This window comes from Varroa jacobsoni, unplaced genomic scaffold (assembly GCF_002532875.2).
Source record: "Varroa jacobsoni isolate VJ856 unplaced genomic scaffold, vjacob_1.0 scaffold_554, whole genome shotgun sequence".
Taxonomy (NCBI): domain Eukaryota; kingdom Metazoa; phylum Arthropoda; class Arachnida; order Mesostigmata; family Varroidae; genus Varroa; species Varroa jacobsoni.
Genome location: NW_019213456.1, coordinates 1 through 24,109, shown reverse-complemented (window position 1 = coordinate 24,109; position 24,109 = coordinate 1). Strand labels below are relative to the sequence as shown.

Genomic DNA, 24,109 nt, shown 5'->3' with positions numbered 1-24,109 from the left:
GGCGTCTACTACTACTACTACTGCTGCTGCTGCTGAGTACAGGCCAGTGGATAATATACGCGCCAATAAAGCTCTACTGTGTATGCATACTTCAGCCGATAGAAAGGACAACCTCAAAATAGGATGAGGGCATATCAAAACGAAGAAAAACATATATGCGTGATCTCTTGTTATTCTTTTTTGTCGAAATATCGAAAATGGGGTTTGAGTGAAGTTGGCATATGAGTGCCGACATCAGACAGACTTAGTGTAATTATCTATTGTCTAGCTAGAGTCGACCGCTAGCTTATTGTTCATTGGTAGTACTGAATAATTTGCTACTTATTAGTGTTCTGTATATAATATGCGTTTATTGTCTTATCTTCAATGCTTATGGTTGCAATATGCAAGTAATTTCAAGTAAAGTTCAACTACAACATGACAAACTCTCCCCGAACAGAAGTTAGGTACTTCCTGTTTACCTAAAACCTGTAGTTTATGTTAATGTTTTGATTTATATTGCTCTATTGTCCTAGCAAAGTTTCAGCTCCAGTAAGTTTAACGCTATCATTTATTGTCCAGCTCTTTGTATTAACTATTTGATTCTAAACGCACCTCTCTTAGGCTCTGAGGCATTAACTTCGTGAGAAGCCCAGTTTCACAAAGAACAAGTAAAAAGCTTAGAAACAAGTGAGAACTTAGGATAGCTTTGCCCTTAGCAACAGTAGAAACGAAAAAGCCACAAACCGCAATCAGCTTTCATGCACACGTTGAACGTAATCAAATACCCTTTTGCCATTTTTAGTTGCTCTTATGACCTTAGTCGCGTGACGGTAGTCCGTCAAATAACTGCAGAGGTACTCGCGATAGTGTCACTACACCAAGATAGTATTGTTTCCGCTGCGCCATCAGTGCTTATCATTATCGAGTTGTCGTCATGGGGTTGTGCTTCCACGTGTTCGCAGCTGGCTGGCTTATTGTTGACTGTTCACGTATCGTCCACTGGGTATTTTGCTTTTGTGGGTGTCAATGTAGCATCAGCTCATGACAGACAAGACCAGCCGTTTAGTCAGTCTTTCGATTGAAGTCTTTTCGCCATCTCCCGCTTCGTGTTTATATTCTGCAGCGTGCGAGAAGGAAGCTCGTCGACGTTTGCGGACTCCACAGATAGATAAATGTACTTGATGCTTCAAGAAACAAAGTGTGGAACATACTTCGTCACGTACTAGTCATTTGGGTAAAATTTGCTGCTACTGCTGCTGCGAAACGCCGTCTATTGGAACAGACACCGTAAACACGAAGCGCAGTTATCACTGTTTTACCATTCGGGCTTACCTTCACGGTAAATCAACGGCAGTGGATGCGGCAGCCATGTGCTTGGCGGTCCTCCTCTGGCCTGCTCTGTGATCTAGTGTAGTCTCGTCGCCTGCAGCTGGCCTGTACTTCTTCCTTCGCGCACGTGCCAGCTACTAGACGAGATTAGTAGCAAAAGCGACAACAGCACGACGATCAGAATCGACTGCGGCAGCGCAGGCGGTAGCTCATAGAAGAGCGAGTAGAGGCAGTGCGTTTTTTTTCTATTGCTATTGCTGGTACTGACGACGCTTCGATGCTACGTTGGCAGGAACGACGCCGCTGGCTGGCTAAACACGCGTACTGTTACGCAGCCGTTATGACTATGCACTATGCATCTACGCAGGCCGTAAATACTGGCTACGGACCAAAAAACGGAAAGATGGGCAGATCCGTGCACTAGACATACGCCCGTGCAAGCAGATAGGCAGGCAGGCAAGCAGAATTGTGCTTTGCAGGGTCATTCGGCTGCAGTTACTTTAATGTCACCGAGTGGTAGGTCGGCAAACTCTGTGGATGCTGTCGACGCAACCGGAATAGCTGAGATTAGACAACTAAGTTTATAGGAAAGCAGGGCTGTTCATTGAGGACTATAACAGTGTTGGGGAATCGGTCGTAGTCCAGCGTCTCAACGAATGATGAAAGCCGTATAGTAGCAGCAGGAGCAGCAGCACGATCGACGTACTTCGTATACTATTGTAATGACTAAATAGAGGATGGAGCATAGAAGCAGCGTTATAATGCTAACAATGCAACATTATCATATCATGTACACTTGCCATGCGGCTACCGTGAGTCCATAGTAGCTTAAATTTGAAAAACGTGAAGGAGAAGCGTCTGTCTTTAGTAGGATAAAATGGAACACAACAATACTCTCGAGTTACTAAGGTTGTCCTTTCAACCTGTTTTTATCCATCATTCAGCAGCCATCGATGGCCAACCTGCTTCACTTATAGTGGTCAGATGGCAACTGAGGTGAAACTAGAAGTAACGGCAGAACAGCGGTTAGGGAGCCAGCGAATAAGCGTGCAAACAGTGGAAATAATGATTCATGCAGAAGAAAGCTTTTGTCTGCTCCATCAGTTGCTGTTCCTGCGGCCGTCCGCCGCCGCTACCGAGCAGGATCTCCGACATGACAACCGCCCCTCGTCTGACAGTTGACTATGCCAGGCGTCCAAACACTGTAGCCGCAGCACAACCCACCGCGAACCAACCCAGTGAGTCTATTGATTACGGCTATAAGCAGCTTAGATGCTACTAAAAGCCGCTTAAAATGTGATGGCAGATAACCTAACTCTGTCAGACTGCCGGCCTGCGATCAACCTTGAGACAGTAATTAGTAAAAACTATGGTTTCTGAATGTTTTCTCACGCAGTCCTTACTGTCATCAATATAATGTTTAATGTCCAGCATAAGGAATATAACAGCAAAATTGAAAGCTTCGTTCGGGTCACAAACACGATACATGTCCTGTTTCTGTTTTGGCTTGAGATTTCAATATGTTCGGTACATTGTTCTCGGACGACTATGCGTCAACTTGTCGAAACTGACGCGGACTAGATGTAGACATCGTCGCTGACGTTGAAGGTTAACGCAAACGGCCCCCTTACAAGCACTTGTCGTATTATACTCGATCCGGAGAGTTCACTATCACCAGGCAGTCCAGCATACAGGACAGCTATGTCCTCTGTGCAGCATCATGAGCGCTGCGTCGGCCCGCTGTAGTAGCAAGCTATCGTAATGGGCAGATTTGAAGCCTGCCGGCCTATCACAAAGTCGTGCACGCAGTCTTAGCACTCTTTAAACATGCGAGAGAGAAGGAAAATAGGATTGTGGGTTCGTGGAACCACTATGTCTGGGGGTTTTGGAGTGTTGTGGGTTCATTGAGACTGCTCTGCTTATCATAAGGATCAATTCCGACGAAATGAGCAGCGCAGCTGCTACTGCCGCTGGCGCGAGCAACGAGACTAAGCAAAATCAGATTTCTGACCCCTGTGAAAATGCTTGCCTTATTCCAGAGAGGTCATATGAGTCAGCTGAAATCAATGGTTTGATATTATTGCTAAAGCGAAAATTCTTCCCAGTGTAAATGTAAATGTAACTGTAAATGTATAAATAAAATAATGACCTAAATGTAATCAGTTAGGGCGTACTCCCCCTCCCCCTATCGTCCTCCTCCTCATCCTCCAATACCCCTTCACGTGCGTCCCCCAACCTCATAGCTCCCTTTCTGCCGCCGCAAGATGTTCCGCTTTGAACCGCAGATCGGTGCACTCAGGCCAGCAGCTGTCTAACCTACTATATCCTGTCCCATGCTCGTCTCTCCCCGCTGTCTTTGTGGTGCGAAGCAGGTGATACCATCACTGCAGGACTGGTTTTCGATGATGTTAGTAGCAAAGGCAGTCCTTAGCCTTTGATCCTTTTCTGCGGTCTGTCGGTTGCTCGGTAGGAGAGGAGTTCTGTAAGGCAGGCTTACTAGAGTCCCGGCTAGCAACGACTTCTGGCGGACGAAACGAATGACTGCAGTAAAATACCGCAAACCTCTTTCCGTATGGCGGTTGTGCGGTTAGCTTTCTCATGCTGTTTGCTACGGACTGTTCCTTTACCACAGCAGCGGCAGCTAACGGCAGTCGACACTCGGCAGCACTTGGCTTTCTCATACATTAACCTCCCGCATCGTTTCGAGATGCTGTTCCGTAGCATAGTTACTCCTGTGGTTTACTGCTGCTGCTGCTGCTATTGCCGTTGTGTCTCGGTTCATTCGTACGAAGTTGTTGCTTGGCGTCGTTTCGCCATCGACAAGTGAGTTATGCGGCCTGCGGCAACAGCAGAAAAAACAGTGGGGGTAGCGTTTTCGGAGAAATATGCCAAAGCCGGCTGTCGGTCCTGTCGACGTACAACACTGCAATAAGAGTTGGATTCTGCTCCGCTCTTCCCCCTTCCTGCCTACTTCCGCTTCTCGAATGGCAGCGAATGGTACGGAGTGGCTGTAACAAGGCCTCAGACAAAGGACAAACCGAGCCTTCGGACAGAAGTGGTCGTCCACACCGAATGCACAAAACCAGATAAGAAAACACACGCATGAAAGGAAACCCATATCACTATCAATGTGTGTGCTCGCTATAGATGTTAATATATGTCAAAATTTAGGGTGAGAGAAAGATCCGGTGGATAAATAGTCGAAAGCGGTTCGCTCTATTATTTGTCGTCGCTGTTCGTTTCGATCGGCTATAATAGGTGCTTAAAACCTACGAGCAATTCGGCAGTGACAGTAACAAACATAAAAAGTATTGAATGTCGGCCTTCTTTCCATATGTTATTGTTATCATTATTATATGCATTGTTTATAGTGTAATGCAATGCCTGTACAGGTTGCTGGCCGGTCGATAGGCTGCTGATGCCGAGCAGCCTTGTCGTTACGTGACGCTGCAGAAGAATGAGAAAATGAGGGACGATAATAATAACAACAACAACCTCGTCATATGCAAGGAGTCAAACCTATTAGGTTGTTAGCTTCGTTGTCCACAGGGTGGTTGGCTTTCTCAGGTGGAGAAAACAGCAACATGTCGTGTTGGAAGGGAGTTGTCGTCTAGTCCAAAGGCTTCAGTTGACTTTTGTCCTGCACAAAACGCATCTCACCTTGGTTTGAGATGGATTGAGGTAAAAAGACAGGCACGTGCCATTGGGGGCTCAAGGAGACAAGAGAAAAGCCCATTTTGAATGTGAAAGGTCGAGGGCAGCCTGTCTCTGATATTACCATTTTCTACTATGACTAACATTACCACATCGTTGTTTCTGTTCTTTTCTCCGCCTGTCGAGTAGGTCTGCTTTGATGTGCTCGCGGTAATGGCCTGAGGAGGGCCTAGCTGAAGCCCATTACAAGACGTCCCAGTGAGAGTTATGTTTATTCTCCGTTCATTGACTCGACGCCTGCTCTTTGCCTAGCTACCCTTCTTGATTGCTGCAAATGTACAGAATGTTCCCATCAATCATTATCAATGCATGTTTTATGGAATAGGCAGTCCTTACCCCAATATATAAAACTAGCTATTTTTTGCTCTCTTTATACTAAGATATATATTTCATGCTTTTTTATTGATGTGTAAGGTTTCCCTTTAAAGTAATAATAGCTTAGAATAGGTTACTTATACCCAACGCTGTCTTATTGACATTAAGTTTATGAATGCAGAACATGATGTCGTAGATATAATAGTGTCCTACACTCGGACTAGCTGATGTAGCAGATGCAGGAATGTGATAGATAGCAAAAGATATTGAACACTCGATTCTTCCTAATTCCTCCCATAAAACGGAAAGAGAACGGTTATCATTTACTGATGTTGGCCTAATTAAGTTCTGGAAATTAGGACTACAACCGTTTGACCTACCATATGTACTCCAGATATCGAATTGGCCATAAGCTCTATGCCTATAGCCTAGTACTTGTTGTTTAATATCTAATAGCTCACCTTGATGATAACTCGGTGTCAGTTACTTCTTTTCCTATTTTCTCTTCGAGATCATTGCATGGTAAGCATCGTAAACGATATTGGCTAGTTAAAATACAAGGCAAACGAGGCTGCAAGGATAGAACTGGCTCACAACTACAATGGATTACTTTTAACCAATAATATTCTACCGAAAACACTCCTAATCCCCCAACTCATTGCGGGGTTCTGTCGGTACCTCTCCTCCCGCCCTGCACACTAGCTACTGGACTCGTGATGCTGATTACTGTCAATGAGCTGGGATAGTCGATTGCGTGATCTCAGGAGAACTGAATAGTGGGCAAGCGGCCAGCTTACTTAGGCGAAATCGTAGTTAGATTGAGTCATTGGCTGCTTCAGAACACCATCTATGCCGTATGGTGCAGCGCTACTATCAGCGTTAACACATACGGGTAACTAGTCACATTTATTGCCCGGAAATATGGCTCAGGACTTTTCTCTCTATTTCTTTTTTCAAAACGCCGGCTCGGTGTGACAATGATAGCAGTAGTGGCAGACGAGGTGCTGCTGCCTTTACCTATTTTCCTCTGCTGGCTTCCTTAACGTTCAGTAGCAACGAAGAATTCTCGTCGTTATGGTTGTTTATCCTGCTGGCCTGTGTTCTGGATTAGGCATCACGTGACATCCCATGAAGCTAAAGGCAAATGGGTCAGAAAAAAGAAGTAGGAGTAAGCTTGCTATTTCAGCAAGCGGCGACGGCGGCGGCGACAGCAGCATACACTGTTCTCAAAGACAAAGGGATTATCGACAAGGCGCTACGGCTCTGCCACAACTGATATCGTGGCGGTGGCAAACTCTTTGAAGCCCGAAGCGTTGTCGCTGTCAGGTTCATCTTCTTCTTTACTGAATGTGACCATGTACGCGGTAGCCTCCTGTTTGTACAGTATCGTGCACCTTAGAAGGCTGTTCTGTGCTTAGTCTGGCCTATTGTTGTGCTGTGGTTTGTGTCTAGGTGTTTGTCGAAGTGTGAAGCGTGCTACGCTGGTGTCTGCATTGAGGTGCGTCGCTCTCTGGGAGTCGCTGAGCTGCGTTTGCAAGCTAAACTTCATTGTCGTCTGGGTTCTTGTCGCCGGGGAACGCATCATTCAGCTCAGACTGACGCTATAGATTATTTAACCCACATAAGAGAGAAGGAGGGAAGCGAAGTAGCACGGAAAGTCGAAGACCTGAGAGAAGAGATAAATTCGTTACCTACTTGGTCAGACTCCTGTTGCTGCGTGGAGCGGCCTTCCCCTGTTCTTTCCGCTGGTCCTATTTGCCTGCCTATTACCTCTAGCACTCACCACTACTGGCACTTTCCCAGGCCAACTAGGCTAATTTAGCCCAGTCACTTTGGTGTTTGGCATACCTTATGGTAGTACTGTAACTAACAAAGTTTATCCAGTAACCTACGATCGTCCTGGTGTGGAGTCAGCGGTAGGCCAGCTAACCCCCCGCTTTAGACTCTGTGTATAGCCAGACACGTACAAATTCATACATGCAGGTTAGCTATGATATCTATATATATATACACGCGAATGTTGGTAGACCGGGCGAAAGGGAACAGCACACACTCGCCCAGACAGGTACAACATAAATAGAAACTTGACACAGTTGCGCGCACCGTACGAAAACGAAGCGTGCATCGAAAAGATAGGGGCGATGGCTTGGCCGGTCTTGCCGCCGCCGTGGCTTCTGTTCTATTGTGGACGGATTGGAACTCATGTGGCTCGCAGCTGCACCACACAGCCGTACTCGCGGAAGCGTCTTTAGCATCGCAAGTACCCTGGAAGGGTCCGAACGAGATTGGCGCTGCTACGGCTGCCACCGGCCGCAAGTACGAACTCGCTATTATCGTACACATAGTCCTAACAGATTTACTAATAGAAACGGTTACACGCCTAACTATGAAGTCGAGATATGTTGTAACACTAGACTACTTTCATTACAAGTTATTGTTACGGCTGGGAATAAGCAAGTCGCTATAGGACGACTTGGCAACTAAGCGACCAGTGTCTGTAGGCATCCGCGACGGTCGCCAAGTTTAGCATCTGGCCCAAACTTGCTTAACAGCATTTATTGGGCTGGTATTTTTTTGTGTAGGGCTTACGAGCCATGGCCAGTAGGCCCAGTCAGCGCGATCCAACAACTGACTGTAGCAGTGCGTTAGCAGAAAGTGATGTTTTAGTAAACGTAGCCGCTAACTTAAACAATTCAAGGTTATTCTTTATCCGATCCTAAATTTTAAATAACGAAATATGTGACTCAGGCTTACTGTTTGATGTAGTCAGTACGTTTAAATTGAGGGACAGCTATATATGATCTGATATTACCATTGTTTATCGTGGGATATGTTTAGCTTATGAAAGGTAGAACGCATTTGGGTTGGATTCATTCAACTAGCTAGCTGTCAGTGTTTAGCAAACACGGCATTATCAACGCTTTCCAACTAACCTGAGCCGCACTCATAATTCGCAGAGTTTAAAAAAGAACTTCTACATGGCAGTTACAACGTATATATATATACAATCTGAAAAAAAAACTATGACAAAGAGAATGTTCCATTGAAACATGCGGCTTTTCCTAGCCAAAAGTTACATATCATATCGATTTAACTACCCCGAAACATAGCGTTCCATCTGAACGCAAGCGAGTTCATTAACTACGTCGAGTAGTTAGGTCAGACCTAACCTCTATTGGAACGCTGTTGGATTGGTCTTCATGCACAATTTTCAAGAGTAGCCTGTACGGAACTGCTGTGCTTAACCCACGCCCGGCAGTAGGCTGGCGCGAATAGCGAGCAAAGGAAGTTCTTGTTTCGGTTCCTAAAACCACCGCAATGAAATAAGCTAAGGTTGCCGCGGGCCGAAATACTCGCAGTACTCGTCTGCCCCTTGAAAGCGTCGAGCACGTGTCGTCTCGTTCCGGTTGATTAAGTGTAACGCTCGTGTATGAGGTTAGGCAAAAGATAGCGCTTAGTCATGTCCTATACGGTTGGTTTGAATTGTGACGAAAATTCGAAAGATGATGAAAACACACAATATAACAAGTATAACATACACATGTACATAGTTTATCTAGGTAGACAAAAGCTATGTATTGTGCTTGCCATTGCTGCGTAAGTTTATCGCTAGTTTACGCATACATGCTATGGATAGGCCACATTATGAATGGAACAGAACAGAGTAGTAATTACAGGCATAGACAAACGAATTAATCTGCTAAAAAATTGATTGATACGATTAGAACAAAGTTAGGTACGTTGCGATTTTTTTCAGCCTATATTTTTTTCGCCCAGTTCGGTAGCGGTTGTGATCAGAATTATGATATCAGACGCCGGATTGAGGCGATAGCCTTCTGCGGTGTTCGTTCGCGACTTACCCGTGGGCTATGGTAAGAACAAATCACTTACGGCGCAATATACTATCGACGCAGCCGATCATTCGAAAGTACAAAAGACAGCTACCTATCAGTTTTGTTCAGTTTGTGTCGATTTCCCTTCGGGTTGGTCGGTCACGCAAGCAACGAGTGGATGCACGATCATACGTACTAACTGCTGAGCCAAACGGCGTTTCAACTGTCATGATAGGTGTTACTTCGGTTGGAGAAAAATCCAGATGGGTTTAGCAAGATTCACAGACCGGATAGGCAACAACTGACGGAAAGAAACATGGCATATAGTAGTTCTGAGCTGACATTTCCTAATGTAAGCTTGCCCTTCGCGGATTTCCTCTCAGGACTGAAATGAGCCTAGTTACATTATGAGCTCTTCATAGGTGACTTCGATGATAATACCTTACCGTTAAAATCCAAAGGGACTCAACATGCAGGGATTACTAGCTAGAAATTAGCCACAGGTCGAAAGAAATTGTAGATGATACCATTATATCAATGTCAGCAACGTCAGATGAAGAATAATTATCATCCCGCTCATCCTCTGGACTCTGGTCTTTATGGTTGTTAAGCCCGGACGCGATTTTTTTCCAGTTGCCCGCTAGAAAGAAATGAACGGCAATCATAGGGCATATTTATTCCCTAGCTTCTTTCTTCTTTCTCGGTTTCTTAGAGGGAAATGAAGCGGTACGAAGTTAGTCAAGCTACTGTTGTACTCTCTGCCCCTTGTTTTAAGATTAAATGTAAGCTTTGATGTCGGCTGACTAAACAGAAGTTCGTGGACACCTCCGAATCAGCGGTGACAAGAACGAGCCGTTTCCAGCGTTGCCATTAACTGGCTCCAAACTGAATTTGAGAGTTTAGACAACTTGTTACCTCGTCTACATACGACATGGGCGTATATAAAGAAATGGAGCATAGGCATTGATATTTATGTGCCTGCGGAGCAGAGGTGATGTTCTCTAAGGTAGACAATACGGTGAGCGTCGTTTTTCAAGCAAAGATAGCACACATAAGTAAATGCGAGGATCAGCGGCCTCATGCGTCGACAAAGGCCCCGGCTGTATTTGCTTATTTTATAGCATACTTTTCCGAAGTATAATACTCGCTAACAATAACGTAACTTCGATGAGTAGTCTAGACTCTCAGGAATTGTTATCTTACTCACTCGTTGCCGTACTGCCTGCCTCCCCATCGGTCTGTCGTTTCGGAAATGATTCGTCAGCTCTAGCGAGTACTATTTCAGCGTAGCCAGTCGCTTTTTAACATGGTGTTTCGGCCACCATTTTCTCAACCGTTGCTTGACAATCGCTCCTGCTAATCAATCGTATCTTGCAGGCTACGTACGATGGCTGAGTCGTGAAACCGGCGTCACAGTTCGACTTATACAGCCGATTATTTTAACGATAACTAGCACAGCGATAGCTTGCGCAAAAAATCAAGGCCCAGAATGTCGCCATGAGCCGTGGGCTATAGCTTTTCATCGATTCGGCTATGGAGCAGTTAGCATCTCCAGGAGTCGGCAATTTATTCTGAGCAAAAATGAATTAATACGATAGGGAGACAGACAGCGCTGTTCGTCCTCCCATAAAATTGGTAACAAATACCAACGAATCTTAATAATACGTATGGGGAGACGCTTGGGAGAATTATGTCGTAAAATTACCTAGCTATATCTAAACTACCTGTTACTGATGTTCCTACGAAAAAATAAGCAGAATATAGTAGCAGCGAGCTAAAACGCGCTAATATTTATACGAGTCGACTTAAACACGTGTCCCTCATCATAAATAACTGTCTACACCAAATCTACGCTAGTTAGCTTTTTCCCTATGCTAAATATAGATCTTTGGTTTGTTTTTCCTCGTAGATAGAACCGATAAACTACCAAGTTTGTCAAGTAGTACATCTTTTATTACAGAATCTAAGCACACAGAAGAAGTTGACACTTATCAACTATGTGATCTGTGACGGCCGTCGACAGACGTGGTATCGTTGCTTTGGACTGCACAAATAATCGTGATGACGCTAGACCCTTGTAGCGTTCACTACATGCTGTATTTGACCTTTGTATAGATAAGAGCAATGTAATAATAATAATAGCCGCAAGTGTACATAGAAACCGGTAGAAAGTGTTATTTATTCATCATGAAGACGTCTCGAGAGGATCTATTGCATGTAGTCAATAAAATTTCGCAGGACTTAAAGCGGGCGTTTTATGGGATCCTGGGCTGCTGTGTTTCTTTTGCCTCTACCATGGTACATCGATAGTTTGGTGGCGTTACATATTGGCGACCGACGTCAAGCCGCGCATAGACACAACATTATTGGCCACATCCGGGACAGCACCGTATGATAATCTTTATGCCGTCTTAGATCAACACTGGCAAGCAAGGATTGTAAGTTAGCGCATGTGACATCACCTCCTTACGCCTAAGGCTCACTCCATTCGTTTTAAGCGACGGCACGCGCGTGCGTGGCCGTTATGCAGTCTATATACCGGCCCTGATGGCTAAAATTAGAAATTTGTTCTGCTTGCTGGTTCAGGTACTAAGGGCCGGTGTACACGTACGTACCCACACCCAGTACTCTCTGTGCCACGTTAGGTAGTTCATATCTTATCGAGTAACCTAGCTGAGGCAAGCTTTTAATGTTCGACTGCTCGGCCTATATAACAAAGACAAAAAAAGGATTCGTAGCTTTAAAATAGACATCTAAAATTTTTGCGTCCATCTGCTGCCGGCAAGCGTTGCTTCGGACGGCTGACTTCACCTCGTAACGACGTGTGTTTACACTTCACTTCGAACCTCGACCCTCACGTATCCTCAAGCATAGCGAGCAAAGGCATTACGACTGCATCATCTCTAGGCTTGGTAGCAAAGAAACCGTGTTCTCCGCTAACCGCAGCTATTCGAGCTGCCTTTCTTTTTCACTGTTTTCTTTCCCAGAAAATTCCTCTTATCTAGAAGTACGGCCTTGGGGGGAGGGGTACGATCTTATGACATTCACACATACCGAAAGGCAGACGTTCACACACAACAAGTTTCCGTACTGTAATAGTGCCAAGCCCGCCCCGCTGTTTGACCGTTTCGCCTGCGTGATGAAAGCAGCGATGTTCTCTCGAAAGCTTAGCGCTACAACGGCCCAGTCATCTGCGGCCAATTTTCTGCCATTTACGGATAAGTGAAGGAAGCAGTACCTGCTTCAGAGCAGCTTGCGTAAAACGCATAGACTGACCCACATTAGTATAAACAGACGCTTCGATCCACACTCCAAGGTATAACCTTCTTTGTTTTCATTAAACAGGTTACTAAGGTCGACGCAGCGCCGGGCGTGAGCACCTGCCTCCTCCTGCACCCATTGACCCTCTCATGGAACAGAACTCCCGACGTCACTGTTCGCAGAATTAATTCGAATCACAATAGCCGGATCTAAGTGAACGGCCCGTTACATCTATTGTATGATTTCGTAGTCAACTCAAATGTATGTGCAAACGTTCTATATAGAACTGAACGGTTTGTACACGGTAGACTGTATCAGACACAATGGAAATTTCGTTTCGTTTTTCCACTAGGCTAACAGTAAATAGACTTGATAAATGGGGAGAAACGCCAATATGGATTGAACGTCCTTATTCTTGTCAAGGAGTCAGCTGACGCTAGAGTCGACAGTGAGATTCTCGGTGAGCAAACGAGTTAATGCAGGAAACGATTGTACGCTACGATACTTTCTTTTTCGTTGAGCTTTTATCTAGGCGAAGAGATGAACGTAAAATTACATGTACATAATGAATAGACACGCTTATTCATGCCGCCCGTCTTCTTCTTACGAACTTCAACAAGACTAACTATTACGCGATTGCTATCAATTGTTCAGTATAGAAAAAAGCTTGAGTGGAAGTGATTGAACGCTTCCGTGTTTCGCTGTGTGGCCCCTCGATCAATTTACTTTTCTACAGGCAGACGTGATCTTTTGCTGCTCATATCCATCATAACGCCTTTCTTTACAGAGGATTCTATAGTCAATGGCAATGTAACGAGCCCGTTGCCATCCGTTGCTAAAGTCCAGTGAATGAGCTGCCAGTCGCTTGGGCTTTAAAGGACACCCACTTACTTAAAGCGTATCGCCGTAATTTGGGTTCAATCATTGTCAAGCGAAGGGAAACGAAACGAAATCGGAGGCCGTTATCTTCGACACTGCTTAACGCGTTGGTTATCCTATTGTAAGACAGTTAGAAGCCTCTATCCGCCGATAGCAACAGGCCATCGTAAGTGTTAATAGATCCTTGTCATCTCCTATGAATATGCAACACTGATGCTTCCTGAACTTACTCCTCATAATTCAATCTCAAGACAACGTTCTAATAGCAGTGTCACTTCTAGCAGAACGTAGGCAGGGGGAAAAAATCGAGTTTCAATGTGTGCTTACGCGCCTGGCAGTACGTGTCACGGTGAAGATGCCAACTGTTCTTCATTTACATATCAAAACCCAAACAAACTCAAAACTCTGAAAAAGTGTGTGCTGTTTGCTTAATATCATTTGCTAATACTTGTGTTCGGCATAGTCATCATCTATGAGAAATATATGGATCTGATTAGTTTTCGTTCAATAATTATCCTGCCCACAATTTGTTAATAAAACGCTTTCTCGCACAATGTTTTCATTCACTGTGAAAATTCGGGAAATACGTACGTAAGATAATTAACTGGCATGCATATAGGTGGGTGATACAGGAGGACATTACCAGGAACAATCATTTGTTCTACTCGAGCGTATCTCGGATGTAGCTTACATTGCCCACGTCGCCGATCGTATGCTGAGAAGTCCTGAGAAGCTCAGCGTGCTTTGGAGTTACATTGTATTTCAATGGTTTCCTGTGGCGTCCCTTCGGTAAACGTTAAGCAACGCAGTATTTATCGTCATGAAATTGCTGTTCGATTACGGAGTAGAAATCACCTGCGTGTCCTGTGCCGGCTACATTGACAAGCCTGAAATAGCGGTACGATCGTACTTAGGTCCACCTAAGTGTATTTTGTAGTTAGTAAATCTTGCGAGTAACACTTGGTAGTACTCATTGTTAGTATGGGTTGTTTCAACGTTTTGATTGAAAGAAGTGCGCTTGAAAACACAATCATAAAGTCAACACATAGTCAGCTCCGTTCCGTTTCCGGTCTGCAGCGTAATATTATTGTTTTTGTTTGTAGTAATTCTGGGTAAATACAGTTATAGTTCTGTCGATAGACCGATAACACGAAGCCTGTGAAAGTATTTGTATACTCGGGTATCAGTAAACTTTTCGATGCTGCCAAACGCGACAACTGAGAAGAGTGAAAGAAAAAAGAAGTTTTATCTCAGATCCAGTTGCCATTCATGCTATCGTTATCGTGTTCGTTAGCCCCAACTTTCGTACGGACTTCACGAACGTTAACTGAAGCAGATACATTTTCAAGCATACTATTAGTTGAGATTTCCAATGACAACTCTGTCCTAACACAGGATCTTATCGATAGAACTGCCAAACACGGGGATTTTCACACCGTGTTTTAGTAGCTCCATCACACCGGCAGTACAATAATGAAGCAAGAACAGTTATATAGGCGTATGTACTTTTTAGATAGTCAATAGAAATTTAGTTCTATCTAGATTTGGTGCTGGCTAGCGGCTGGGGACATTTGTTGTCTCGATGTCCTAGAACACAGAGACGTAGTGGCCTAATGGCAAGCGAAAGTACTGAACAACGTGGCTATGACAATGACGTAATATATGCCAAACGGAACGTTTTGATGCGGCTACAGATGAATAGAGGTGGACTAATGGATAATGAGGGATCACTGGCTGAAATAAAATTATCGATAAATAGGGACATCGTTAGCTTGTTATTATACTCCATAAAACGAAATCATCAGACAGCATTCATTGTTCCAATATCTGATACTTATATTTCTCTAAGAAAAATGACCACTTGTATAAAATTAAAGCTCAACGAAAATGTGGGCAAAAACCCAAGGCTGTGCTAGCTATTTGTATAGTAGTAATAATTAAATCACTGCCAGCTCTTCTATTGCGCAGCAAAGCTTAATGTTTTTGTTCAAACATTGTCAGAGTGATGGATTTCGATCGACGTCTTTTGTTTTTGTACTGGGTCCGTGGGTCATTTGCCTGTAATCGCGAAGATCTTGCGGTTTCCGTCATGCTACTGTAATTGCAGTGTTTCCATAGAAGTAGCAGACAGAGTTTCTTTGCCAGCTGATCTTCTCGATGATAATGATAGTAGCAACTATAGAGTATCGAATTGTTTCAGACTGATTATCGAAACTAGAAGCAGGCTCTATATTTTATATGCTTTTTGACAGGTGTCTTCATCCAAGTCATAAACTTCGTGTAAGACCCCTCGAAGGAAACACGCTAACAGCTAAATCCGTATTGCTGCTTGGAGTTCATCAATTGAAGCTCGAAATGTTTTTCTTTTATCCTGATTTAATAATAATCTAGACCGGATATGTGAATCATAAATCTTCTGCTGGCGGAAGCTCCGTTCCGGTTCGCTCGATAGACGATAATAGCTTATGATTACGGCAACGTGAGATGGCCAATAGACGAATGCTGAACTTCGATAATCCGCTCATCCTTCGCCATACACTGATATCAAATAGGTCTACGTTAATAGTAGTGCTATCGTTGTCATTTCCTTATGCCTTAGTAAATTAAAGCGCGGTGAAAGCGCTGGAAAGGACCAGCCTTCAAAAGGCAAATTGCGTACATTTCTTGATGCAGCCACCGTCGTTCTATACGGTTACGCCTACTTTTTTTTTCTATTAAAAACTAATTCCACACATCATATAAAAAGAGTAGTACTAAGAAAGTCAAGGTACACTAGTGAGCAAAAACAAAACCCGCTACTCTTGCCAACACTGCTATAATTCGACTGGCGGCCGCCGGCGCTAAATTATCTAAGAGAATAATATCTGTTGCCGCCACCAACGTCCAATATCTACACTCATCCGTTTACACATACATAGAAAGTTCTAATACTAAGTAGCAGCGGTAAACGCGGTCCATGCGTCGGGTCCTGCGTTTGGATGAAATGAATCTGATGGCAAACCACGATTGTCGATCTGAAGAGTGACTCTTGTGTTGTTCGACGCGTGTTTCCCCCGTTCAACGCCGTCGACTATAGGCTGGAGTCCATTGGCTGGCTGGGTAACTGACTCGGAATAGTGTTATATAAGCGATGCCGACGACAGTGCAGCTGAGAATTCAAATATACTACTTGTGAACTGGAGGAATTTTGAGACAACTATCATAAGTCAGACCGTAGCATGTATGCATGCCCCTTTGTTGCCCTCTTATTAAGTAAACGGATACCAGACGAATATCACCAGTACCAATAGAGACACGTTGAGACTTAGTAACGGCACGCAGTAGGACGTTTACCGGCTGGTGATTGCGTGAGACAGGTGCTACCGCTGCTGCTGCCGGAGATCCCAAGGTCAGTTGTCTGAGTGCAGCTGGCGACAATAAACGGCAGTGGTTATTTCTTACTGTTTATGACTGGTCTTACCGCCGCTGCTTCTTGCTGTTCTTCCACTAACTAGCCGCGTTGCTGTTAATCTATTTAGGCTAGACGACACGTGACAAAAGGCGCGCTGGCTGAATGACTTTTTCAAGGGGAAGCCCCAAGCCACCGTGCTTGTCGTGACCAGTCTACCATGTATGCTCCCTACGACGACTAAAACAAGACCAATGACAAGCGTGTAGCGCCAAAGATATGGACAATGAATAATCCCACCTATCGTAACTTCTCTTACACGCGTACGACCGCAGCAGCAGCAAGACGATGGCCAGCTGACAGTTGAGTTCGGTACCCTCGCCTTTACTGCCGCTGTAGACCGAAAAGATGCAGAGCTACACCGTGTCTTACAGCGTATTGCTTACGAAGCAATAGCTTTTCCATCGTCATTATCATCGCACTTTTCTCAGTCTAAGCCATAGAGACACATTAGAAAAACGAATGCAACGTTTTAACACCTAACAAATACTATGACTTAATTACTTGAGATCGTGATTAAAATCTAACCTTGGTGTTCCAGTGGGGTATCGAATGGGGTTTACAGTTTACTTACTGAAGAATTTTCTTCAGCGCAACTAGATTATAATATAGAAGATTATCTTATCGATAAGTAGCTGAACAGTGAGTGGCGACGACGTCCTCTAGCGCGAGTAAACTGAGGAAAGACTAGGAATTAGCTTAAGCTAAGCCATAAGCTACGTACACGCACTTGGGGCCCCTCCTGTCCGTTTAGTATTTGCAATAATTCAACGGTCCTCACAGTGACGAAACAAAATTTGCTGGGAATTGACGAACAGACCTATGTTGGGAAGGAGCGAGCTTCCCAGCATCTATTGTGAGGACAAAACGGAGAAGCTGAAATAAGCGGTTTCAGCACGAGACAGGACCTTCGTTCGAACAAAGTACACAAACAAACTGGTCTTTACTACAACCATTTAAAATGACTGTCTTTTTAATTTTTTATAACGTAACGGAAAATGTATTGTCAATAATAAGACACTAGGGACAGATGCAAAGAAGCCAACGATTATGGCAAGAGGTCGAAGACAGTGATACATCGATTTGGTTTTAATTCAAAGGGTCGTCGTTCAGCATGCAAGAAAAAGCCTACAACAACTATACAAAGGTAAATTGATGTTTCGTTTATCGCACAGTGTGGCCATATCCGGCCGAATTCACATACATAATCTTGACAGGCCGTCAGGATAAGGCTGACAAGAGCTTGTACGTAGGAAGTCCACTCGTAAAACAAGTTCATAGGCATGTTGCACTTCCTCCTTTGGTCATAACATGAATTGGCCTAAACCCCTTTTATTAACTTCGACTAATTTCTAATAGCGTGTGGCTACAGTAATCGCCATTTTGTTTTGGTTAATGAGTCAGGGACGGAGATATGGTATGCGAGAAAGTTACGAGAGTGTTACAGAGCTAAACCTTTTTTACGGGATATGGGAGAATATATTCAACGTACATGTGTATAATAGGTTTAGGCTCAGCACGCTAGCAGCAACGAAAGCTTACAATTCCAGCCATTGCTTTTTCTAACCCTCTGAGAAGCGAACAGGCGGGAGCCGCATTAGCATTGGATCAGTGAACAGCTTTACCTAAATCTGAATTGTTTTTCTCTCGCGGCATACCACAGTCGTGATACCATATTTCCGGCATTTCTTGCTTTCAGCACATATTGTTGGATTTCTATTGCCATGTCCATTGATTTCCTTTACTTGTGCAAACTGAGTATTGCTTGATGAAGGCGACAGTCATTGGAAAACAAAAAACATTACGGAATCTGCTGCAAGTGATGTTAGGTCATGCCACCATTCAGCCCCGTGTCGCCATTGCATGGTAGCAGCGCGCTGCTACAGTGGTTGGTTGCAATTCTCGTTTGTAGCTGCTGTAAAAGTAACCCCATTCAAGTCCTGCACAAAAGTATCTAAAAGTCGTGTGGTACTCCCCAAGGGATTCACCATTACTTTTCGATCAAGTACAAACCAATTGACACTTGTTGAACTTATTTGGTAGTCGTTGTATTATGCTATTGCACCTTTGCGTTTGTATTGACGACGCATTAAGTATAGCTCGACTGCCAAACAATTTAGCCGGTCTGCGAGCCAAGATTCGCAACTGGCTGCAACAGAAATCGTGTAGTAAGTACAGATTTTATCCGAGTTGCTTCTGGAGGAGCCTACGTAAAGAATGGGATAAACCCCCTCCTTCCCTCCTGTCTCCTTACATAGATGAAGCTCTAACAGGGTGCCCACACATGGAAGAATGCTTTTGCATGAGCTGGCCAAATTCGGGCTTGTACACACACATCTCCAACTGTCAATCACGGATGATGGCCAAAAGCCAATTCGAACGGTGCCAGTAACTTGTTCAATTATTCATATGTAGGTGAGCCGTCGTCCTTCTCCCGTTGGGTGTTTCAGCGTCGTTTACCAGTCGTTCAACTCCTATCCAGGAAGAGATTTCCATTGACCCAGAAACGTTGCTATCAGCGCTATTGCTTTACTGCTTCAAGGATCACCGTCGTCGCTGCCGCCACCGCCATCGTGGTCGTCAACGCCAACCTAATTGTAATACCGGGCAGGTCGACCCGGCGAACGCTGTGCGGATTGCAGTAACGCAAACTATCGTTTGTTACGATTGCAACAGTACAAATTCGCTGCTAAACCGTCACTGCTGCTATCGGCCAACTATGTAACCTAAGGCAGTGGCAATTATTACGCATACAAATATACTGGACACGCAACGCCGGACGCCAAGGATCGCTGACGCGCAAGCCGTCATCACCGTATCGTCTACCTGCTACTTTATTCGAAGGGAGTTAACCTGCTAATGATTGCTATTGCTGCTACTAGACAGAACACCTCAAGGTATCGAACAGTGCTGCCCCAGCCATAGAGATTCGACCTCCAAATCGACAACATGGCAACGACGATGTGCTTGCGTGGGTCTCTTGGGAGCTACTCGGATAAGCTTGCTTTACGACATGTTCCAATTCATCGCGTTGTTGTTGCTCTCAGTTGTATTGTTGATGTCCTCCCATATCTATGTAGATTATTGATAAAGAATCATTATCTGTCGCCAACAAAGGAGAAAAACGAATTTTGGTCTCCCCAAAAAAATGACCCGGGAAGTGCGGCCCCAGCTCTTCCAAGATGGCTCAAAGGAAGAACAACTGGCTATGCCTTTTATAAACTTCAACAGCAATGTGCGAAAATGTCTTTCTAATCGTTTCACACGGTAGGTCCAAAGACAGTGTATCTTCTTAGGAAAGGTTTAGGCTAACAATTGACGCAACAAGGTAATCCAGTGATGGCCATACTCTGGTTGATTATCGACCCGCTCCCGCGTCCTGTGCAATAACTTAATCGATCTGTAGCTGTCAAGTAGTCCCTTTCACATCTGTGTCATACACAGCTTGTCATCATGCCCTCAGTATATACAATTGTGATCATAGTCTGGCTAATTTTCATCTTGATATAAAAAAAAAAACAATGCTCTTCCATTGAACTTTATCAGCTGGCTCAGCGCTCTTATATCTTGCTCACCACCCTGATTTCTGTGTTTTCCTCCAATAAGAAATAGTGGTGCTGCTGTCTTTCATTTACATAATACATGTTGTCATTGAGTAATGACATAAGAAAACACCTAATTCCAGCCATTTATGTGCGATCTTCTTTATCATTCATCCATTCGATTGAAGAACGTTTCGCAAATTTGCTGCATGCCGTAGGCCACTCGACCGAACGGTCCGCAGCTATGCAATGTTATATAAATGTTCGTTTGCATTCTTCCAGTGTGCCTGGCGGTACCACCTGTTTGCCTATCTTGTTCTATCCCGTGAGGCTGCTCTCACGGTCATATCGGCAGCTGCAACCCAATGGACGCGGAGGCGGTAGCGGCAGAGCAAAGGACATTGTGCGCATAAAAAAAAACACGGATTTGGACGCCCCGTGGCAGACGATGCGCTGTGCGATGTTGGAAGCACTGCTGGTACTACTGTAAGTGCTAGCGATGGTAATGATATTGCTGCTGCGGTCGCCGCCGCCGTCGGCGACGACGCGCATGTCACTGCTGACTGCTTATTTATTTGCCGGACACTATAATAGTAAAGGTGATCATTCGCTGACGATACCTAGAATCTTTCTTGTTGACTTCCGGGCAGTTGGCATCAACATCAGTAAAAATAGCGAAGACAGCAGCAGTCTCGTTGCCGCCGCTTCGCCAACTCTATCCGGGAAACATGGTTTATCCCAATCGGCCATGATTCGAAGGGCAGTGACGGCAGCAAGGCTTAGAGGGGAAAAGGCCCATAAAAACCAAAGACATTGGGAAGAGCAGTGAACGGTTACTAAAGACTACTGTATATATTTGGGGCTCCTTATCCGTCGTCTGAACGGCTAGTTAGCAGGCAAGCAGACGGGCGCTCGAGGCTTGGGTGACAAGCTGGCGAAAAATGAGGCTCTGATATAACCAAAGAACGAAATAGAGCCAATACGCGAATTCTGTTCCCATTTGTCGTCGTTTGTCAAAGTATCCCGGCCGTGCTTCAACAGCAGCATCCTCACTCAGGGCACCATACAAGCAGGATTATTCCAGTCGTCGTGTCTTTCGTTATCTCCGCCAATGGAAAGCAGGTTTTCGTGTTATGACTCCAGTTGAAAAATGGGTAAGCTTGGACAGTATTTAAATCGGCTGACTTGGTCAGATTGACTTCCAGGGGGGCATAAGAAGAATAGCTTGCGCGATAAACGATGCGTCATCCGAGTATCTTGGTTAAAGTTGCGATTAAAGTTGCTTTATCATTGACTTAAATAAAGTTCTAAAAAGGATACAGGGATCAGCTTGAAATAGCTGAAAGTGATCTTCTTTTTAAGCTGGTTGTATTGCGTTATATAGACCACAGTTGTATGTACTTTTTAATGCAAAGACGTTTTTTTGTTAGTGGAAACTCTTCTGTACTGCTTTTTTTTATGAAGAAAAGCAGTTATCATTATTAATACGTCTGATGTTTCCAACTGGACCAGCTAGCCGGTTCAAACTGACTTATAGTTCAAAGTAAATGGTATTCTACGGCTCACCCGAGCCAAGGACTTGTGTGTACACATATTTCGTGGAAAAAAATGCGATTTAAGCTACGAAAACACGAAAGATCAATTGTGACTGAACGTTACGCTCAATTCGGTCTATAATATGATCTACTTTAGGTTGTATCCTCTCAGTATAGATAGGACATCAAGAAAACGCTAAGCTAGAAACAGTTCCCCGTTGTTACTTTCTTCTAATGTGTCAATCGTATAAAGGAGGTAATTTTTTATTCTTCATTTACAGGGCCATAAACTTGCTCACCGCTGCAGCTGAAGCGTCGATTCAGAACCAACCATTCGCTGATCGAATGTTATTTCGTTCCTTTACAGTCTTAGATAGTTTTAGCGACTCCAATCCGATAAGCCACCCTCATCAACCCTCCGAATATGTCGCCCTTTCTGCTACCCTGTACCATTGCGTGTGTAATCCTAATGACAATTCGTGCCTTGAGCTAGTCGCCGGCCTCTGGGTCGAAATTCGAAGCTATCTTTCAAAAAAAAGCAACGAGGACAACGGCGAGCCCTTTACCTCTTAGACCTAATCTGGACGGCCCTAGACAACATAGAAGGCAATTAGGTGTCGTCGATATCGTGCGCACACAGTACAATAAACAAGATGCTAGACCTTGTTCTCAGCAATAATCTTCATCAAGTTTATCAAATTAGTAAACGTTCACATAGACACTTTGTTTGCCTAAAAAAATCGATCGAAAATTGCTAGTACGGTAGTGTTCGCTTTTTTCTAGTGCCTTGCCTGCACTATCTGGTAGCATCGGATTTGTGTGTGTGTGTGTATGGATACTATCGGTCCATGCGCGAAGCTCCGTTTAATCTGGCTCGGCCTTCGTGGAGCCTTTGTTCAGTTCAACTAACCTCAAGCCATTCCGTAAACGTTCATGGACATTGCACGGTATACGCACACCGTCAACAATCGTGACGTGTGCTCTGTTCGTCTCTGTCAAGACCGCGCTGCTACTGATCCCAATTTAACTAATTCCATACCGCTAACAACTATTCACTGCCAGTTAGTTCGTTCGCCTAATGGGCGATTGACAGACCATCCGATAATGCGGTACTTTTTGCCCCTTGTTATTGATATTAAATTTGTTAGATTGTGGGGCTAACAACTTCTATTGGTATTCTTTGCTATTTGTTTACTGTTTTTGCTTGTCACCAGGGGAAGAGTATGTCGCATAATATGATTGTGCAGAAAAACTAACGCATAGACACAGTCGTATAGGCACAACAAACAGAGATTTTACCCAGACTAAGAAATTATTGCCATAAATTTACGGCATGCGTATCCGTGTCACAAGGTGAATGAGTCTGATACATCAAAATATGTTGGTCGTAAATACAAATGTCGTAAGTGGCAATCTGAGACGTTTATTTCTAATAATTGCTAGTCAGCTTCATGTTTTTACCTGATTTTTCGTTTGCAGTTGACCGTTTAGACATGGCCGTTTCACATTAAAATTCCACTGTATTTCGTGAACACCCTAAGTATGTAAAAGACATTGAAGTCTTTTCGGAAAGGCCAGCACTCAACTAGTTACCGTTAGTTACCTCTAGGCAATGTGCCAAGAAGCGCCAGACGAACTGCTTCCGCAGTACAGTGAAAAGCTGCTCATCACAGACTTATAGAAAAGCAAGTATATGGCTTTAAAACAGATAACACTTAAACAAGTAACTGACTCACAGGCATCAGACTTCATAGATACACGCTTATGGAAGCGCCGTAGGGTGTAACGAACGTAAAGTCTATTCGCTACAAGCAAAGAGAGTAATCGTATCTGGCATATACAGTGTTTCATACGTTGTTAGATAGCGTCGCTGTATCGTTACGCTGTATGTGTAGTAGAATAGAAACTGGTACCCAGTCGTAGTAATGGCACTTTTCATTCGTTCAGTACATGTCTTGAGAATTACGTTCCACTCTATGCGTAAATGAAGTTATAGAATTCGAAGAACCTGCTAATCATACTGCACCACGGTGACATCACCGCTTTGTGAGATACCCTTGTATAGACAAACTCGCTTACGCACGATCTGCTACCAAATGCTATTGTATCCAACTCTTTCAACGCGAGCTAGATAGATAGATAGATAGATAGATTTGGATAGATAGATAGATAGATAGATTTGGATAGATAGATTTGGATAGATAGATAGATAGATTTGGATAGATAGATTTGGATAGATAGATAGATAGATTTGGATAGATAGATTTGGAT

The 24,109-nt window shown here is 44.1% G+C and overlaps 1 protein-coding gene across 6 annotated transcripts in view; it reads right to left on the bottom strand.

The window, feature by feature from the left end:
* The window catches only part of LOC111261399 (uncharacterized), a 62,994-nt gene extending 55,683 nt beyond the window's left edge, over window positions 1-7,311 (bottom strand). For all 6 annotated transcript variants that reach the window (XR_015311494.1, XM_086968685.1, XM_086968690.1 and 3 more), the window contains exon 1: window positions 7,036-7,311. The gene's annotated coding sequence lies outside the window, so the exon portion shown is untranslated. The remainder of the gene's footprint in view (window positions 1-7,035) is intronic.
* Window positions 7,312-24,109: the final 16,798 nt, after the last annotated feature.